Raw genomic sequence first — 17,155 nt, 5'->3', positions numbered from 1 at the left:
AAGTTAAATGGGAAGAATGGAGAAGGGGGAGAAGGAAACAAATCATGTGAGACAAGAGGAAAGAGTCTAAATGACGCTCTAGAGGCAGGATGGATGAAGCACTTTGGAAGAAAGAAAAAAAAAGAAGAGAGGAAAGAAGGACGGAATGTCTTTCAGAGGCTGGAGCTAAGTGGCCAAGGAGAAAAGAGGCAGAAGATGGAGCTGAAAAGCTTGATGGGCAGGGCCAGAAGACGTGAGAACTTCTATACCCTTTTAAGGAATAGAAAATATGGAAATTTGGGGTTAATGGATGCAAACTATTGCCTTGGGAATGGATAAGCAATGAGATCCTGCTGTATAGCACTGGGAATTATATCTAGACACTTATGATGGAGCATGATAATGTGAGAAAAAAGAATGTATACTGTATGTGTAACTGGGTCATCTTGCTGTATAGTAGAAAATTGATGGAACACTGTAAACCAGCTATAATGGAAAAAATAAAAATCATTATAAAAAATATATTCAAGAGCAATGGGAGCCACTGATGGATTTTTAAAAAGAAACATGTTATAGTATTATGAATACATTTGTTTATGTGGTGATATTTATTGTAGGCCTATATGTGCAAGTGTGTGAGGTCCTAGAAACTGATAGAGAAATAAACTACAATGAAACATAAAAAAGGAATTCTGATTCAGGAAAGAAGGAGCTAGGAAAGTCATCTCAGAATGAACAAACCTATTTGTGCCACGAAAAGTTACTGGGCATCCTGGCGTGTCTTAGGATCTATTCTAAGCCCTAGGGGTTCAATAGCGAATTAGACTCAAGGCATCTTCCTGAGGAATATTCAGAGTGTGGACTGGAGATCAGGGCAGAGGATATAGCAAATCAGAGACAAAGGAAAAATTTACAGTCATTGGAAAGATGTGTCCTGGTAGACACTGCGCATGTGACCAAGTAGAACTAAATACCAAGAGGGATCCAGGCTTTTTTTTTTTTGTCTTTTTGCCTTTTTTTTTTTTCCCCCTAGGGCCACTCCTGAGGCACATGGAGGTTCCCAGACTAGGGGTCAAATTGGATCTGTAGCCACCAGCCACACCAGAGCCACAGCAACGCGGGATCCAAGCCATGTCTGTGACGTACACCACAGCTCATGGCAACACTGGATCCTTAACCCACTGAGCAAGGGCGGGGATCTAATCCGCAACCTCATGGTTCCTAGTCAGATTCATTAACCTCTGAGCCACAGCGGGAACTCCCAAGGGATCCAGGCATTTTTGTGTTTACAGTTTTATGTTCATGATCCTGTTTTGTGAAAACTGACTTTGCCTGGCTAAAATGAACCAGAACTCCATAGAGGAATGGCTAATACCAGGTCTGAGGCAGGAAATGTACAAGATGAGCCCAGGCCAGTTCTCCACATCTGTTACTAAAGAAGCAATCAAAGACTAGTGGTGTCACATCAAAAGGACACAAGAACCAGCTTAAAGGGATGCCTGCTGACCAAAGATGAGACAATTTGAATATCAAACCAACTTCTACTGACAAAAACCTCAGTAAATTTATAAAAATCTCTGGGTTTGTAATAATAGTTTAAAAAAAATGCATAGCCCTTCTCTTCCCCCAAATCCAAAAAGCCATATTGGTCAACTTTGAAGTAACTCCTCATTCTGAAAATTGGCAAGAAACGAGAAATAAACATTTATTCAGCCTTTTCTGGATAAGCAGTATTTCAGTGTTATCAAGCAGTCCTTGTTAAGTAAGAAAAGAACTTTTTTTTTTTCTTTCTTTTTAGGGCTACACCTGTGGCATATGGAAGTTGCCAGGCTAGGGGTCGAATTGGAGCTGCAGCTGCTGGTGTACACCACGGCTACAGCCATGCCAGATCTGAACTGTGTCTATGACCTACACCATAGCTCATGGCAATGCCGGATCCTTAACACACTGAGCGGGGCTGGGGTCGAACCCATATCTTCATGGATACTAGTCGGGTTTGTTACAGCTGAGCCCAAAAAGTACTTCTTTATGGAAGAATGTCACCTAACAAATGTGGAAGGATTGAAGAAATGCTAGAATTAAGAAATCAACATTTCTAATGAAATGACTGATTTAGATAAATATCATTAATAAGTAAAAACATTTTTAAAAAATATAGGGAATTTTGCAAAGGAGGTATCAGGCTCTTAGCACCTGAAATCACTGATCAATTTAAGCATGACTTCCAGTGGCAAAACAAGACATTTTCACCACCTGAGGCAAGATGAAATACATAGCACCACCCACAAGGTATTGGTGGAAATAAAAGGTCAAACCTGAATATAATTGAGCCCTTAGAGCTAATTTTTTGTTTACAAGAAATATGGGATACAGAAAAACAAATTAAATGCCACCGTGAAGAAACAAGCAGAAAAATTGAGAATGTGAACTATCCTAAACCATTTTCTTCTGTATGAAAATAGACTTGAAAAAAATGATGGAGGGGGCACTGCCCTAGGTTAGAAGATTCTAAGAGACTTAACCAATTACAATGTGTAGATCTTATTTGGATACTGTTTTGAACAAGTCAAGTGTAAAAACACATTTTTGATGTAGTTAGGAAATATGAATGTAATGGCTCATAAAAGAAATCAAAGAATTATTGTTAATTTTGTTAGGATTGATAATGGCATTGCAGCTATATAAGAAAATGTCTTTTATTTTTTAGAAATAAATATTGCAGTATAAATGGGAGAAATGACATGAGTTCGGAGACTTGCTTTAAAATACTTAGCAAAAAAAAGGAGGAGGTGGTATATAAAGATAGGATGGCAAAATATAACAAATTGTTGAATCTGCCTAAGTTTATGGGTGTTTCTTCTTTCGTTTATGCTCGAAATCATCCATGAAAAAACCTGACTGTGTGGCCTTGTGAGGTAGGTGAGCCAGACTCTCAGGACAGAGATGATAGAACCAGAGTTTCAGTATTGGTTTGAGGTCATGTAACTAATAAGAAACAGAGCAATAATTAGAATCCTAATTCCAAACTGAATGTTCTTTCCATAATGTCTCTCACTGTGTTTTTCTAGAATCCATTCAAATGCCATTGACTTTGGCTCTGGAGTTTACTATAGTGTTGGGAGCAAACAGCCACTCTTTTTTTGTTCACAAATCCTGCCCATTCTTCCTTAGAACTGGAAAAGAAAGCAGTGGTTTAACAATTGGCTCTTGGAGGGAGAAGGTTTCCATCTGCTGAGTAAGTGACCATCCAGCATTATTAGTAAAGGGTTTGTTCACTGGCTCTGGTTTCTTGCCCTTCTCAAGCCACAGGCAGATCTCAGGATGCTCACCAGAGGCAAACATATTTCTCCTTGCTCTCAGTTCTGCTCTAATATCAGCTGCCCTGTCTCAAGTATGAGAATATGAAATTCTTTAAGGTGGGTTAAAAGAAACTCACTTAGTCAGGTATAAGCAAATCTCTGGGGAAAAGTTCACATTTAGATGGTGTTTATAATTTTCTTGCCCAGCCTAAGTTGGAGTGGTTTCCTCTGGATCAGCCAAAAGGTGGGAATGCTAACATCTCACTCAGTTTTCAGTGAAATGACCCTACCTGGTGTTACTGCCTACCTACAGCATGCCAGGCGCCATGCGAGTGGCCTTCTGTAAGTTCACCCATTCAGATCAACCTAAGTTTTAATTAAAAACAAAACAGTCTGGAGAAATGATTTTAGAAAACTCCAGTCCTAAGAGAACATTGAACTTTTACTTTTTTACTTTATTTACTTTTTCTTCTTCAGAAACTCAGGGAAAATGGCTTCAAAAATACCATGTACTTGTTTGAATTTGGGGGGGGAGAGAGGAGGGGTTGTGGGGCTTTTTTTGGTATTTCAAAGAAGCTTTATTGAGGTACTTTCCATGTAATTTATCCCTTCCAAGTGTACAATTTGATTTTTAGTAAATGTATATAGTAATAACCATCACCTCAATCCAAGTTTAGAACATTTATATCACCCCAAAAGGATTTTTTTGAAATACCATGTACTTGTGATTCTGCAACAATACATTAAATTTCTAGGCTGGCTTCCAGAGAGTTTGAAAATTGTAGAGTGTGGGAGCTCCCACTGTGGCTCAGCAGTAATGAACCTGACTAGTATCCGTGAGGATGCAGTTTTGATCCCTGGCCCTGATCAGTGGGTTAAGGATCAGGCATTGCCATGAGCTGTGGTATAGGTCAGAGATACAACTTGGATCCCACGTGGCTGTGGCTGTGGCTGTGGCACAGGCCAGCAGCTGCAGTTCCAGCTCAACCTCTAGCCTGGGAACTTCCATATGCTACGGATGCAGACCTAAGAAGCAAAAATAAATAAATAAATAAAATAAAATGAAAATTATAGAGTAGACATAAGGATGAAATTTCTGTTTGCATTAGATAAAGGTATCTATGCATAACTTGTGAAAGAATTTGTTAGGACGTGGTCTTATAGACAGTGGATGTTACCAAGAGAAAATATGTTCACAGGATATGCCAAAGATGTTGAAAAATTATCACTGTACTGTAACATCCGTGAGAAACCATGTCTTTTTTGCTTATCATTGTATCAATAGCACTTAACAAAATTTATGACCAGAATACTTAGCAAGTATTTACTGAATGAATGAGTGAATGAAAAATTCTCTCTCCTTCAAATGTGACCAAGACATTTGTTTATTCCTTGCTAAGTAGACCACAGTCAGGTAAGCAATGATATGGAATTTTGTTGTTTACAAATTACAAATTGTAGAAAAACATAGATACTGCCATGTGCTATAAATGCATTGGTCTTTTCCCAAATCTTTGCAAGTGTGGCTAAAATCTCTTCATCATTCCTCTTGTGCATCTTCTGAATTCAATTAATGCTACATGTTTGCCCTTTTTTCAAAGTCATTCCAGTCCTAATCCAGATGCTCACCTGCTAAGCCTGGGCTTTTGAGATCTCCTCCAGTCTTGGCCTACCCTAAGACTTCTGTGTTTCTAGGGTGTCTTACAGACTGCTCTGCATATTTTTAATCATTTTCTACTCAACCTTGAATTTCTCCAAATTCCTCATTGTCTGGAATTACCCAGAAATGCCCAGTCTGCCATGCTCTGTCATTGGAATCTTTGCTCCCAAAATCAATCAGTCTTTCCAATCTACCCCAACAGATGTCTCTGCTTGGTACTTAGCCCTGGTCCTGGCAGGCCATGACATTAGCAAACCCAGGAAGAAGGAATGAGGCAGCTGTACTCAGTTACCTCATTTTCCCAAATGCTTAGGAATTCTGTTTAGCCACAAACTCCTTTTGTGATGAATCACATTTATATACATACATAGTCTTGAGGACACAAGTTCTTTGCTAACCTTTCCATGCTAATCCCAACCATGAGAATGGGTATGTGCATTTAAGGAGGATTTGACTTTACCCACTTTACTTGCCAAGTTGCCCTCCTATATTAGCCAGCTCAGCTGCCCTAAATTCCATCACACTCTGGGTGGCTTAAACAATGGGAATGTATTTTCTTAAAATTTTGAAGACTCAGAGTCTGAGATCAGGATACCAACATTGTTGAGTCCTAATGAGAATTGTCTTCCTGCTATGCAGACAGACATCTTCTCACTGTGTCCTCACTTAATAGAGTAAGCTCTGGTGTCTCTTCTTATAAAACCACCAGCACTATTGGATTAAGGTTCCACTCTTATGATCTCATTAACCCTTGATTTCATTCATATGGTAATGAAATCATTACCATTTGAACTGGGGTAGTGCTTTTTGATCACTCCTACCACTCATCATTCTAGTTGCTTCTATGTTATTTTTGGACCAAGGCTTAAGCTGCAAAATGCCTCCTGCATTATTGTAATTGGGTCTGCTAAATTCCTTACTTGCATTACCTAATTTAATTCTTATAGTATATTCCTATGAGGTAAGGAAGCTTATTAATCCTGTTTTACAGGATAAAATGGTATTTTTTTACCACTCTCAACTGCATTGCAGTACAGTCCTAGAGGACTAGGTGATGTTTGAACTCCATTTGAGGAACTATATGGGTTGTTATTGATTAAATATTCTTTTCTCTCTCCTCTGCTTTGAGTCTTCCATTAAGTTAGTACATTTGATGACATCCCAGAGATTTCAGTAGCTCTGTTAAATTTTTTAAATCATTCCCTTCTTAGTTTTCAGACTGGGTACTCTCAGTGGACCTATCTTCAAGTTTGCCAAATTTTAATTATGCCTGCTCAAATTTGCTGTTGAATTTTTCTAGCAATTTAGAATTTTCAGTTGTTATACTTCTCAACTCCAGAATTTTTGTTATTCTTATAATTTCTGTCTCTTTACTTGTGGTAGGTGGAATAATGCCTCCTCCCCCAAATGATGAGGATTTCATATCCTAATCTATGAAACATATGAATATGTTTCCTTATCTGGCAACAGAGGCTATACAGATGTGATTAAGTTAAGGATCTTGATATAGGGAGAGTATCCTATACTCCCCAAGTGAGCCCAATATAATCATAAGAATCTTTATGAGGAGGAGATAGGAGGTCAAAGTTAGAGATACAGATGTGATAATGGAAATAAAGGGTAGATGATACAGGGACATGAGCCAAAGAATGTAGGCAGCCTTTAGAAGCTGGAAGAAACAAGGATTTTCCCACATAGCCTTCAAAATAAACCCATTGACCAGTTTTAGACTTCTGACTTCCACAGCTGTAAGATAGTAAATTTGTCTTTTTTAAAGTCACTAAGATTGTGGGAAGTTGTTACAGAAGCAGTAGGAAACAAATACATTATTCATATTCTGTTTGGTTAGACATCATTCTTATACTTTCCTTTAGTTTTTAGATATGTCTTTCTTTTGTTCTATGAACATATTTATAATAGATAATTTAAAGTCTTTGTTTAGTAAGTCCAACATCTGGTCTTTCTTTTTTTTTTTTTTTTTTTTTTTTTTTGGTCTTTCGTCTTTTTGTTGTTGTTGCTATTTCTTGGGCCGCTCCCGCGGCATATGGAGGTTCCCAGGCTAGGGGTTGAATCGGAGCTGTAGGCACCGGCCTACGCCAGAGCCACAGCAACGCGGGATCCGAGCCGTGTCTGCAACCTACACCACAGATCACGGCAACGCCAGATCCTTTAACCCACTGAGCAAGGGCAGGGACCGAACCCGCAACCTCATGGTTCCTAGTCGGATTCGTTAACCACTGCGCCACGACGGGAACTCCTGGTCTTTCTTAAGGATAGTTTCTATTGACTGCTTTTATTCCTGTGTTGAGCTATACTTTTCTGTTTCTTTGCACATATTTTTTTTTAAAACTGAACATTTTAAATAATATAATATGCAACCCTAGAACCCATTCCATTGTTGTTGTTCTTGCTTATGTTTGTGTGCTTGCCTGTTTAGTGACATCCTTGGGCTAATTCTATAAAGTCTATTTTCTTGGTCATCTGTGGGCACTGAAGTTTCTGCTTGGTTATCTTAATGCCCAGTTAATGATTGGACAGAGATTTCCTTAAATGCCTATAATAAGTAAGTCTCCCATTCCCTTTTGAGAAGCTGTGTGTGTGTGTATGTTGAGATATATCTTCACCACTCTGGCAGTTTACAACTCTTTCTGTTTCTTCACTTCTAACTTACACAGGGATTCAAAGTCAGCCAGAAGTGAGAGATTATATCTTTCTCAGGTCTTTCCTGGACATGCACACAGCCTTGCCCATGTTCATGGCCTTCAAGATCCCTAGGAGTATGTCAGAGCTTTTCAAGTCCCCCAGGAACATCTAATTCCCCAGATTTTCCTTTTAAGTTTTTTGGCCCACCTCTCATTTACCCCAAACCTGATATTGCTGCCTCAGGTAGCTTCAGTGTCAAACAATTGACACAGATCTTTTTTGACAAACACCCTGAGGCAACCAGGATTTCCTCACTAAATGACCTCTGAGTCAAGTCAAATAAAAATTAGCCCAAAGCATGAGACTTTTATGAGGAGTTTCCAAGCAAGTAAAATAGTGACAATGCTCTGAGAATGGGACTTTTTAAGGAACTTCAAACCTGCCCTGCCCCCTCCTATGGTTTTCAAAGCTAACATAGAACTGGTAAAAGAGAGGTGGAAATAAGCTAAGTTAAAATGTTATTAAAGCTCACTGTTCTTAATGAGATCCAGTCACTTTTCTTGAATTAACTTTCCTTGTATTTATTTATTAACAATATTCCTTTATTATTTTCCATAGTTTAAAAATTTTTTATTTTGATCATTTTGCCAGCGTTCTTATTTGCACTATGGAAAAGGAGAACTTTGGAGTTCCTTACTCTGCCATTCCAAAACTCCTTCTCATGACCTTATTTTTGCAACATTTTCCCTCCCCACTCCTGAGAACTGTGGAGTCCAGGCCCTTTCATTTCATTTGAAGAAATGCCTTGTGAGATATGTAACACCGCATATTTTTAGGTATAATCCATTCCCCATCCAAGCCATTTTTTAAATTCTCTACAAAACAATGCTATATGTGTTTGAAAGTGAGCTGATTTGAAGAAATCACAGATGATGCTCCATCCCCTGAAGCAGTCCATCACTGGGGCTGGAAATTCTGTTTCCATTTCATTTATTTTGGTTAAGCATTGTTGAATCTTGCCCTCAATCTAATATAGAAATTTTTTTTAAAAAAAAACCTCCCTTAAAATTAGACTACATTTAAAACTTACTTGATTTGGGGGAATGATCCCTGAGTTATAAGAAGATCCATATTGGCACTCTAGAGGAACAAAGTAATTGGAAGAACTTAAGAGAAGGTAAAGGAACAGAAATCAATGTATTTACTTCACAAATTTGCTTGAGTTTGTATTTTGCAAACTTGGCAATTTTATCTGAGGCCATGGATCCACTTAGAAATACGGTTCTTAGACCCCTCCCTTTTTTCCCCCCTCTCTTGTTTTCATTTCAATTCAATGCCTTATTATCTCTTTTGGACAACCCCAATTAAATTTTAATAAAAACAAAATGGGGGAGTTCCTGTCGTGGCGCAGTGGTTGACGAATCCGACTAGGAACCATGAGGTTGCGGGTTCGGTCCCTGCCCTTGCTCAGTGGGTTAACGATCCGATGTTGCCGTGAGCTGTGGTGTAGGTTGCAGACGCGGCTCGGATTCCGCGTTGCTGTGGCTCTGGCGTAGGCCGGTGGCTACAGCTCCAATTGGACCCCTAGCCTGGGAACCTCCATATGCCGAGGGAGCGGCCCAAAGAAATAGCAAAAAAAAAAAAAGACCAAAAAAAAAAAAAATGGCCTGGAGCAGTACTTATAGACAAGTCAACAAGTCAAGGTCTAAGAGGGCATTGAAAGTCTACTGATTCATTTTTTCTTATCCAGAAACTTGCCTTTTCTCAGAAACCCAGAGAAAATGATTATAGAATTGCCATGTACTTCAGATTCTTCAACTCTTGATGCAACCCAGGCAAGGGTACTTTAGAGTTTCCTATCATTTTTTATTTTATTCTCTGCCTTCCCAAACCTTCATCTACCCTATCTTCATTTAACAACTCAATCAATACGCTGCTGTCAGAGTAGCCTTCATAAAGAGCAGGTCCAATTTTGCAGTCCCCTGCTCTAAAATCTTGAATGACTTTTTTTTTTTTTCTGGCCTTTTTAGGGCCTCACTCACTGCATATGGAGGTTCCCAGGCTGTTGCTGCCAGCCTACACCAGAGCCACAGCAATGCCAAATCCAAGCCCCATCTGCAACCTACACCACATCTCACAGCAACTCCAGATCCTCAACCCACTGAGCGAGGCCAGGGATCGAACCCACAACCTCATGGTTCCTAGTCAGATTTGTTTCCACTGTGCCACGACGGGAACTCCTACTCTTCATTTATTACACATTGTAGTATAAACTCCTCCTATTCACGTCTTTAATGATCTGGGTTTTTAGCCATGTTTTCTCCTTACCTTATAAACACATTACTAGCCATATGTGTCTAATTCCAGAATGCTAGTCTTCCTCTTCTCTGCCTATTTAATTGCTATATATCTTTCAAGGCTTTTCTCTTTTAGAATGCTTCTCCCAGACCACTTGCACCCAGAGGCGTCTCAATTGCGTCCAAGTTGCTTGGTACTTGTTAACAATATCTCTTTCTTTGTAATTATATGTATTCATTATAATTGGCAATTAATTCAGGTATTGATTAATATTTAACTGACAAAGTTCTTAAGCACTTTATATCCAAGTTAATTGAGTCTGAAACACTGTCTTACACTTACCATCTCCATCACAGAATCATGTGCATGGAGGGACTTAATAAGATTAACAGATAAAATGATTTCTGGGTTGTTGATCCCAATTCATTGACAGTGGAAAGGCCCCTGTGAAAATTGTCATCAGTACACCTCTTAACTCCAGGTTTGGCCAAGTCAAGCAAGGTATAAGCTTCCCAGACTGGCACAACTTATGAATATCCTGAATCTGTGGACCAAATAGACAAGATGGACTCCAATCGCTCTCCTGTTACTTTCCCTCTCATTCCCTCTGTTCCAGGCACACTCACCTCCTTAAATAACCATCTAACATATTTAACTATTCCTGTAAAACTGCTTCTGGGATATTGCTATTCCTTCTGCATGAAATGCTCTTCCCCAGATATCCATATAGCTCACTGCCTCACTTCAGTCCTCGATCAAATTTTACCTTCTCCATGGGGCTAACCCTAACAATCCTAGTTAAAATGGTAAGGCTTTGAACTTCTGTCACCAGCATTTCCAAGCCCCACCTTGCTCCATTTTTGCTATTGCTTCTATTGCCTTCTAACACATTATATAACTTAAATATATTTTCTTTCTTTTCCCACTAGAATGTAAATACCAGCAGCATGAGCATTCTAATAGTTTTATGCACTGACATATCCTCCATAATTAAAACAGTGCCTGGCACATAGTAGGTGCTCAGTGGACTTTTACTGCATGAAGAAATATTTGGATGAGAATTCTGTACATTTTACATGTTAACCTGACTGAGCCACAGATGACCCAGACATCTGGGGAAATGTTATTTTGGTTGTGTCTATGAGGTGTTTCTATATGAGATTAGCATTTGAGTAGAATGAGTAAAACAGATTGCCCTCCCTAATGTGAGTGAGCCACAACCAATCAGTTGAATGCCTACATAGAACAAAAGGGCAGATCCTCCTACATGACTAAGTTCAAGCTGGGACATCAGGTTTTTTTCTTCCTTTGGATTCAAACTGAAACATGAGCTTTTCTGAGTATCGAGCCCACTGGCCTTGGACTGGAACTATACCATTGGCTCTCCTGGATCTCTAGCTTTCCAATTGCAGATCTTAGGACTTGTCAACCTCCATAATTGTGTGAGCCAATTTCTTATAATAAATCTTTCTCTTTCTCAATAGATGGATGGATGGATGGATGGATGGATGGATGGATGGATGGATGGATGGATGGATAGATGGATAGATAGATATCCCCTGATATTGATTTTGTTTCTCTGGAGAACCCTAATACATGCTCTCTGTCTTTTCCCTGCAGATTTGATGTTCAGTTCTCCTGCTTTTCTCTCACTCCCCTGTATCAATTTTTATTCCAGATTAATCAAAAAACAACAACAACAAACCAACTAGAACATGAGCCTCCTCTTCTCTGCTTCTGTGGACAACTCCAACCTCACTCAATACAGAGTGTCTACAAGGTGCCAAGAGCTATTAGAGGTATATTTCAAATTTCACAATAGCCCAGTAATGAAGGCATTGTCATCTCTGATGGGCAGACAAACAGCTTAAAGAATTTAGGTGATGACAAAGACTCTACCAAGTACTGTTTATGAGACCTTAGGTAAGTTACCTGATTTGAACTGAGTGTTTGCATCCCCAAAGATTATCATGTTGAAGTCCTAAGCCAGTGTGATAGTATTAGGGCAGGGGGCCTTTGGGAGTCAATTAGGTCATGAGAGTGGATGGCTTAGTTTGCTTATAAAAGAGACCCCAGAGTGCTCCATCACCTCTTCCTGTGTGTGAGTATACAGCAGTGAGAGGGCCTTCTATGGATCAGGAAGCAAGCTCTCACCAGATGTCAAATCTGCCCATACCTTTATCTTGGGTATCCCAATGTCCATCACTGTGAAAAATGAATTTCCATTGTTTTCAAGCCATCCAGTGTATGTTATTCCATTATAGAAGCCCAAACAGACCAAGACATTACTTAATTTCATTCTGTCTCAAATTCCTCATCTGTAAAATGGGCACAATGAAATGATAATGCCAACTTCTAGGATGTTGTGAAGATTAAATGAGTTGTGTTATTAAATTATGTTATTATATACAGAGTGGTAAGAATAGTATCTGGAACATAATGATCCCTTCATTTTAGCTTTTAGTATCCCTGTCTCAGAGCCTCAGTTTCCTGGACCTGAGGTTATCTTGGAGGTTGACCCGATGAGCCCTGGGTGTCCTTCCCACCTTGAACATGCGAGGGTTCAAAGACTATCTTTTCCTTGGTATGTCTCCCATGGAATTGGGTGGTGCCTGGACCATGGGTTTCTGTTGTCACAGAGCTCTGTCCCCCTAAAAGCTGTCCATCTCCACCCAAGGCTGGCAGCCTTTCAGTGCCCTCTGCTCTCACTTGCTTCTCTCTCCCAGGTGCTGACTCACTGCACTGATTGAACAGGCTGCCTCAGCTCAGTCCTTCCCTAGGACTCCATGTCCTAGTGGAAGGCGTCCAGGTACTTTTGTGTTCTTGGGCTACAAGCCTTCCTTTCTTCCCTTTCATCAGGAGAGATTTTAATATAAAGTATAATGCGTGTCGTTCATGTTTTCATTGATGCGTGCATTTTTTCCAAGATGATAATCCTTTGGTTAACTGTCAAAACCCTATGATTTTATAGGAGGTTATTTTCGACTATGCCTTCTTAAAGGAACAGAAAAGCAACTCTCTATAATTACCTCCAAATTCGGAAGAGGATTTTAACCTTATGAGAAGCTGAAAGAAACAAGTATCTTTATTTATCTCCACCTGGCTTTGAATGGGCTCTTTAAAAAAACTATTGGTTCATGCTCAGAACCAGTGGAGAGAAGAGACATGAAAAAAAAAATGCGCTTCCTATTTCTCGCTCACTTTTTTTTTTTAAGATCATGCAATACAGTTCTGCCTCTGGATGTACTCCCTTTGTTCAGCATTATTGCCTTTACCACCTGCCTTGAACTGGTCCTTCAAGGGTTTTGATAAATCAGCTGCAAAGGTGTCTGATTTCATTGTAACATCTGTAAGTGCCTTTTCTGAAAGGTTCTTTTTATGCTTCCTAGAGAAATTCACCTCAGTGAGTCTTAGGATAACCCTAAAAGCAGCTATATAATATATCAGAAAAGGAGAGGGAATTATTTTTTTCTCCTATCCAGACTTTGGAAAGACACTGAGGGCATTTCAGAGGAAGGAAAGCAAGTAATGAGAGCAAAATGATCATACTGAGAGACTCTTCTGCAACTGCCTTTTTCTTCTCTGTTCCCTCTCTCTCTGTTTCTCTCTTTGATATTATGATGCTAAGAAGTTTAAATGTGACCTTGAGGACCTGGCCTGGCATTCTTCGTTAGTCATTCGCCCTGCTGAGGTGCTTTCCCTTTTCACTTCAGCCTGGTGAGTAAGGAGATGTTGCAAGGATTTATACTGCTCCCCCAAACCCATCAACTGATGCTGGCATTTCTCCTTGTGTGAACTCACCTCTAGGAGCACAGGACAGAGCTGCAGAATAGATGGCCCCTGGCAAGGCAAGAAGGAATATGGGCCACTATCTTACTGTCCAGGGTCTCAGGGCATAGTGGTATGTATGCCCACCAGATCTTTCAGCTGAACCTGCAGATCACGGGGCTACCATAGCGATCCATAGAACTTTAACTGAGTGACTGGATTATACCAAATTATCTAGACATTCAGGAATCAGCCAAATTTGGTGGTCGGTGATTTTCTAATTGATGAGCCCATGAGGGTAAGACTATCCAAACAGGTGGGGAAATAATTTTCCCCTGAAGGAAACAGAGATCAACTGTACTAAAAAATAGTAATTTGGGGCCAGGGAATTAGGCGATGCATGGGACTGGGAAATGGAAAGACTCTTCTTTCTCAGGTCAGGCTTCTGGGAGCCTGGGAGAAATCTTGGCCACAGAGGTACATCCCAGCTTCCTTGCAATTAGTAAAACTAGACAGCACCTGAGCACTAAATCTGTTCTTGTCCATGGGTCTGTTTTTGTAGATATGTTCATTTGTACCATATTTTAGATTTCACATATAAGTGATATCATATGGTATTTATCTTTCTCTTTCTGACTTCTCTTAGTATGAGAATCTCTAATTGCATCCATGTTGCTGCACATGGCAAATTATTTTGTTCTTTTGGATTGCCGAGTAGTATTTCATGGTATATGTGTACCACAGCTTCCTAATCCATTCATCTATTGATGGACATTTAAACGGTTTCCAAGTCCAGAATATTGTGAATAGTGCTGCAGTGAATGTTAAGGTGCATATATCCCTTTAAATCATTGTTTTGTCCAGATGTATATCCAGGAGTGGTATTTCTGGATCATGTGGAAATGCTATTTTTAGTCATCTGGAAAACAGTCATCCATACTGTTTTCTATAGTGGTTGCACTAATGTACACTCTCATCAAAAGTGTAGGAGGGTTCCCTTTCTCCACATGGTCTCCAGCATTTGTTATTTGTAGACTTTCTAAGGAGGCCAGTCTAACTGATGTGAAGTGATACTTCATTGTAGTTTGGATTTGCATTTCTCTAATAATTAGTGATACTGAGTATCTTTTCATGTGCTTTTTGGCCATCTGTATGTCTTCTTTGGAGAAATGTTTATTTAAGTCTCTTGCCTACCTTTCAGTTGGGTTGTTGTTGTTGTTGTTGTTGTTGTTGTTGTTGAGTTGTATGAGTTTTTTTTTAACTATTTTGGATATTAAGCCTTTATCAGTCACATCTTTGCAAATATTTTCTCCCACTCTGTAGGTTGTCTGTGTCTGTGTTTATGGTTTCCTTTGCTATGCAAAAACTTATATTTATGTCATTTATGTCAGAGAATGATTTCCCCTATGCTCTCTTCTAGTTTTATGGTGTCGTGTCTTACGTTCAGGGCGAGTAGATGAACTTTCAAATATGCAGTCTGTGAATAATGCAGATCAACTCCATCTCATCCTGAATTTCAAGACCTCCAATAACAAGGTCACATCGTTTCCTCTCTCCCCACTATTATATCCCATTATGTCCCTATACTTCACCCGCTGAAGTACTTCATCTTCATGATATCACTTCCTGTTTTCTTCCCTCCATATCTCTCCCTATTAGTTGTATCAAATCTTAATTCTTTATGTCAAGAATTATTTAGCTGCAAGCAATATAAAGTGACTTGGACTGACATGAGAAAAATAAAGGGGGTGTATAGGGTATTGCCTAGAAAGGTAGTTCATAGGCTCAAGAAAGTACTTGACAGACAATCAAGAATCAGGAAGGCTGGTACCAAAGATCGAAGATCCAAGCAAAAGGAGCCCATGAACCTTCTAAAAGTGTGTATTTTAGATGATCCACTCCAATTAGCCCCCTAAAATCCTCTCTATCTTATGTATTCAAGCTTCTGATTCTTAGAAGAGACAATCTGATTGGCCTAGCTTGAAGAAAGTTTCCCTAGTGTCTCAATAAGATGGCTGAATAAGTGACTAAATAAGGTAGAATAATAAGTGGCCACACCTGGCTCATTTGCTTACCACTTAAACCAGTGTGACAGAATCTGTTGCAAATGTAAGACTGGATTGCTTCTCCCCAGAGGACAGTAATCGTTACATTTAGTTTTCTTCCACATCCCCATAGGCTATAACTCCATTCATCCTTCAATTCTTATCTAAACATCATTCCTTCTATAGGGCCTTTACCGATTTACCCAGAGCTGAATATGATTTTCATTTTTTCTTTCTATTTGACTCTGATAAATTTAGGTATTCATCTTCTGGCTTTCATATTCAGCCCTATTTTATGGCTATATGTGAGCCTTTTTATTTATTGTTCAATAAATAATTTAGGCATTAAGTACTTATGTGTACAGAGATTAGGCTAAGCCTACTCTGGGCACTTAGAGAGCAGGGACCATGGCCTATTCATGTTTGAAGTACCTGTAAAGATTAATAATGGGCCCAATGGATTCCACATGGAAGCAAGTTGAGTTTATCCAGGAATGAGTCCTCTCATGAGGGCCAAATAGCTTGGTGTAGTTGACTTCATGGTCAACATTATAATCAATGCTCTGGATAAATTCATTAATGTTATGTTAATTTACCTAGAAAAACCCTGCCAGAAGGATTAGATACATTACATAGCAGAATAAAAATTCACACACACACACACACACACATTTATTATTTTTAATGACATCAAAGGAAAAATTCTCACAGACCTTCGTGAAGCATGGCACCAAAAGAGATTACAGGATTCAGTTCTCCACTTGCATTACAATCCATTAATCAAATAGCTAATCTATTTGTCAAGAATTAGTGCAGGAGTAATGAAGTAAAAGTATAAAATGGTTATACACATACATATATATCAAATTATTGTCTGAAAAATAATTCTTAGAGAATTTTAATTTTAGTAGTAAATAATTCTAATGAAAGAAGAAGTAGATATTAACCTAGCCCTTGAGTCAGAGAAGCCACAAAGATAGACATATTAGAGATACTCTATGTAGGTTTGACTTAAATAACTGTGGCAAAAGTTGTAAAATCAGGCAAACATCCCCAGGATATGCTATCCCCCAATAGAACGGCACATTCTCACTTACATCTGCTGACACTATGCATTTCTTCATGGGCCAAAGCATCAACATCTAGACTCACCTCCAAGAATATGTTCAAGTTCTTGAGAATAATCAAAGCTCTTTTCCAAGAAAAAGATACAATCTTTGTCCATCAAGTCTCTGCTGATATGAGAGGGGCTCCGTACAAGACAATTCCACATCCTAACCTCCCACCCCAGTGGGCCAACTCAGCCTCTTTTATGACTGACCATTCAGAGTACCTTTTGGCTAATATCTTGACTGTCTGCATCCTCTGAGATTTGTACTTTCCCAGATTGACTCAAATCAGTGTCTACCAAAAGCTTGCTAGAAGTAGCTGTAATTTGCTAGAAAGGGTATAATGGTCATAAG

General features: G+C 39.2%; 1 long non-coding RNA gene across 1 annotated transcript in view; it reads left to right on the top strand.

The window, feature by feature from the left end:
• LOC146397059 (uncharacterized) overlaps positions 1 to 17,155 on the top strand; it is a 510,989-nt gene that overhangs the window by 479,861 nt on the left and 13,973 nt on the right. Inside the window, exon 5 of the long non-coding RNA XR_014826229.1 lies at positions 11,558 to 12,688. This is a non-coding gene — a long non-coding RNA (uncharacterized LOC146397059). The remainder of the gene's footprint in view (positions 1 to 11,557; positions 12,689 to 17,155) is intronic.

This window comes from Sus scrofa, chromosome 14, assembly GCF_054392235.1.
Source record: "Sus scrofa isolate SSC_HxYL_T2T_F1_AM1 chromosome 14, Sscrofa_HxYL_maternal_Yorkshire_Landrace_v2.0, whole genome shotgun sequence".
Lineage (NCBI taxonomy): Eukaryota > Metazoa > Chordata > Mammalia > Artiodactyla > Suidae > Sus > Sus scrofa.
Note: the sequence above shows the minus strand (reverse complement) of the source record. Positions and strands in the feature narration are given on the sequence as shown.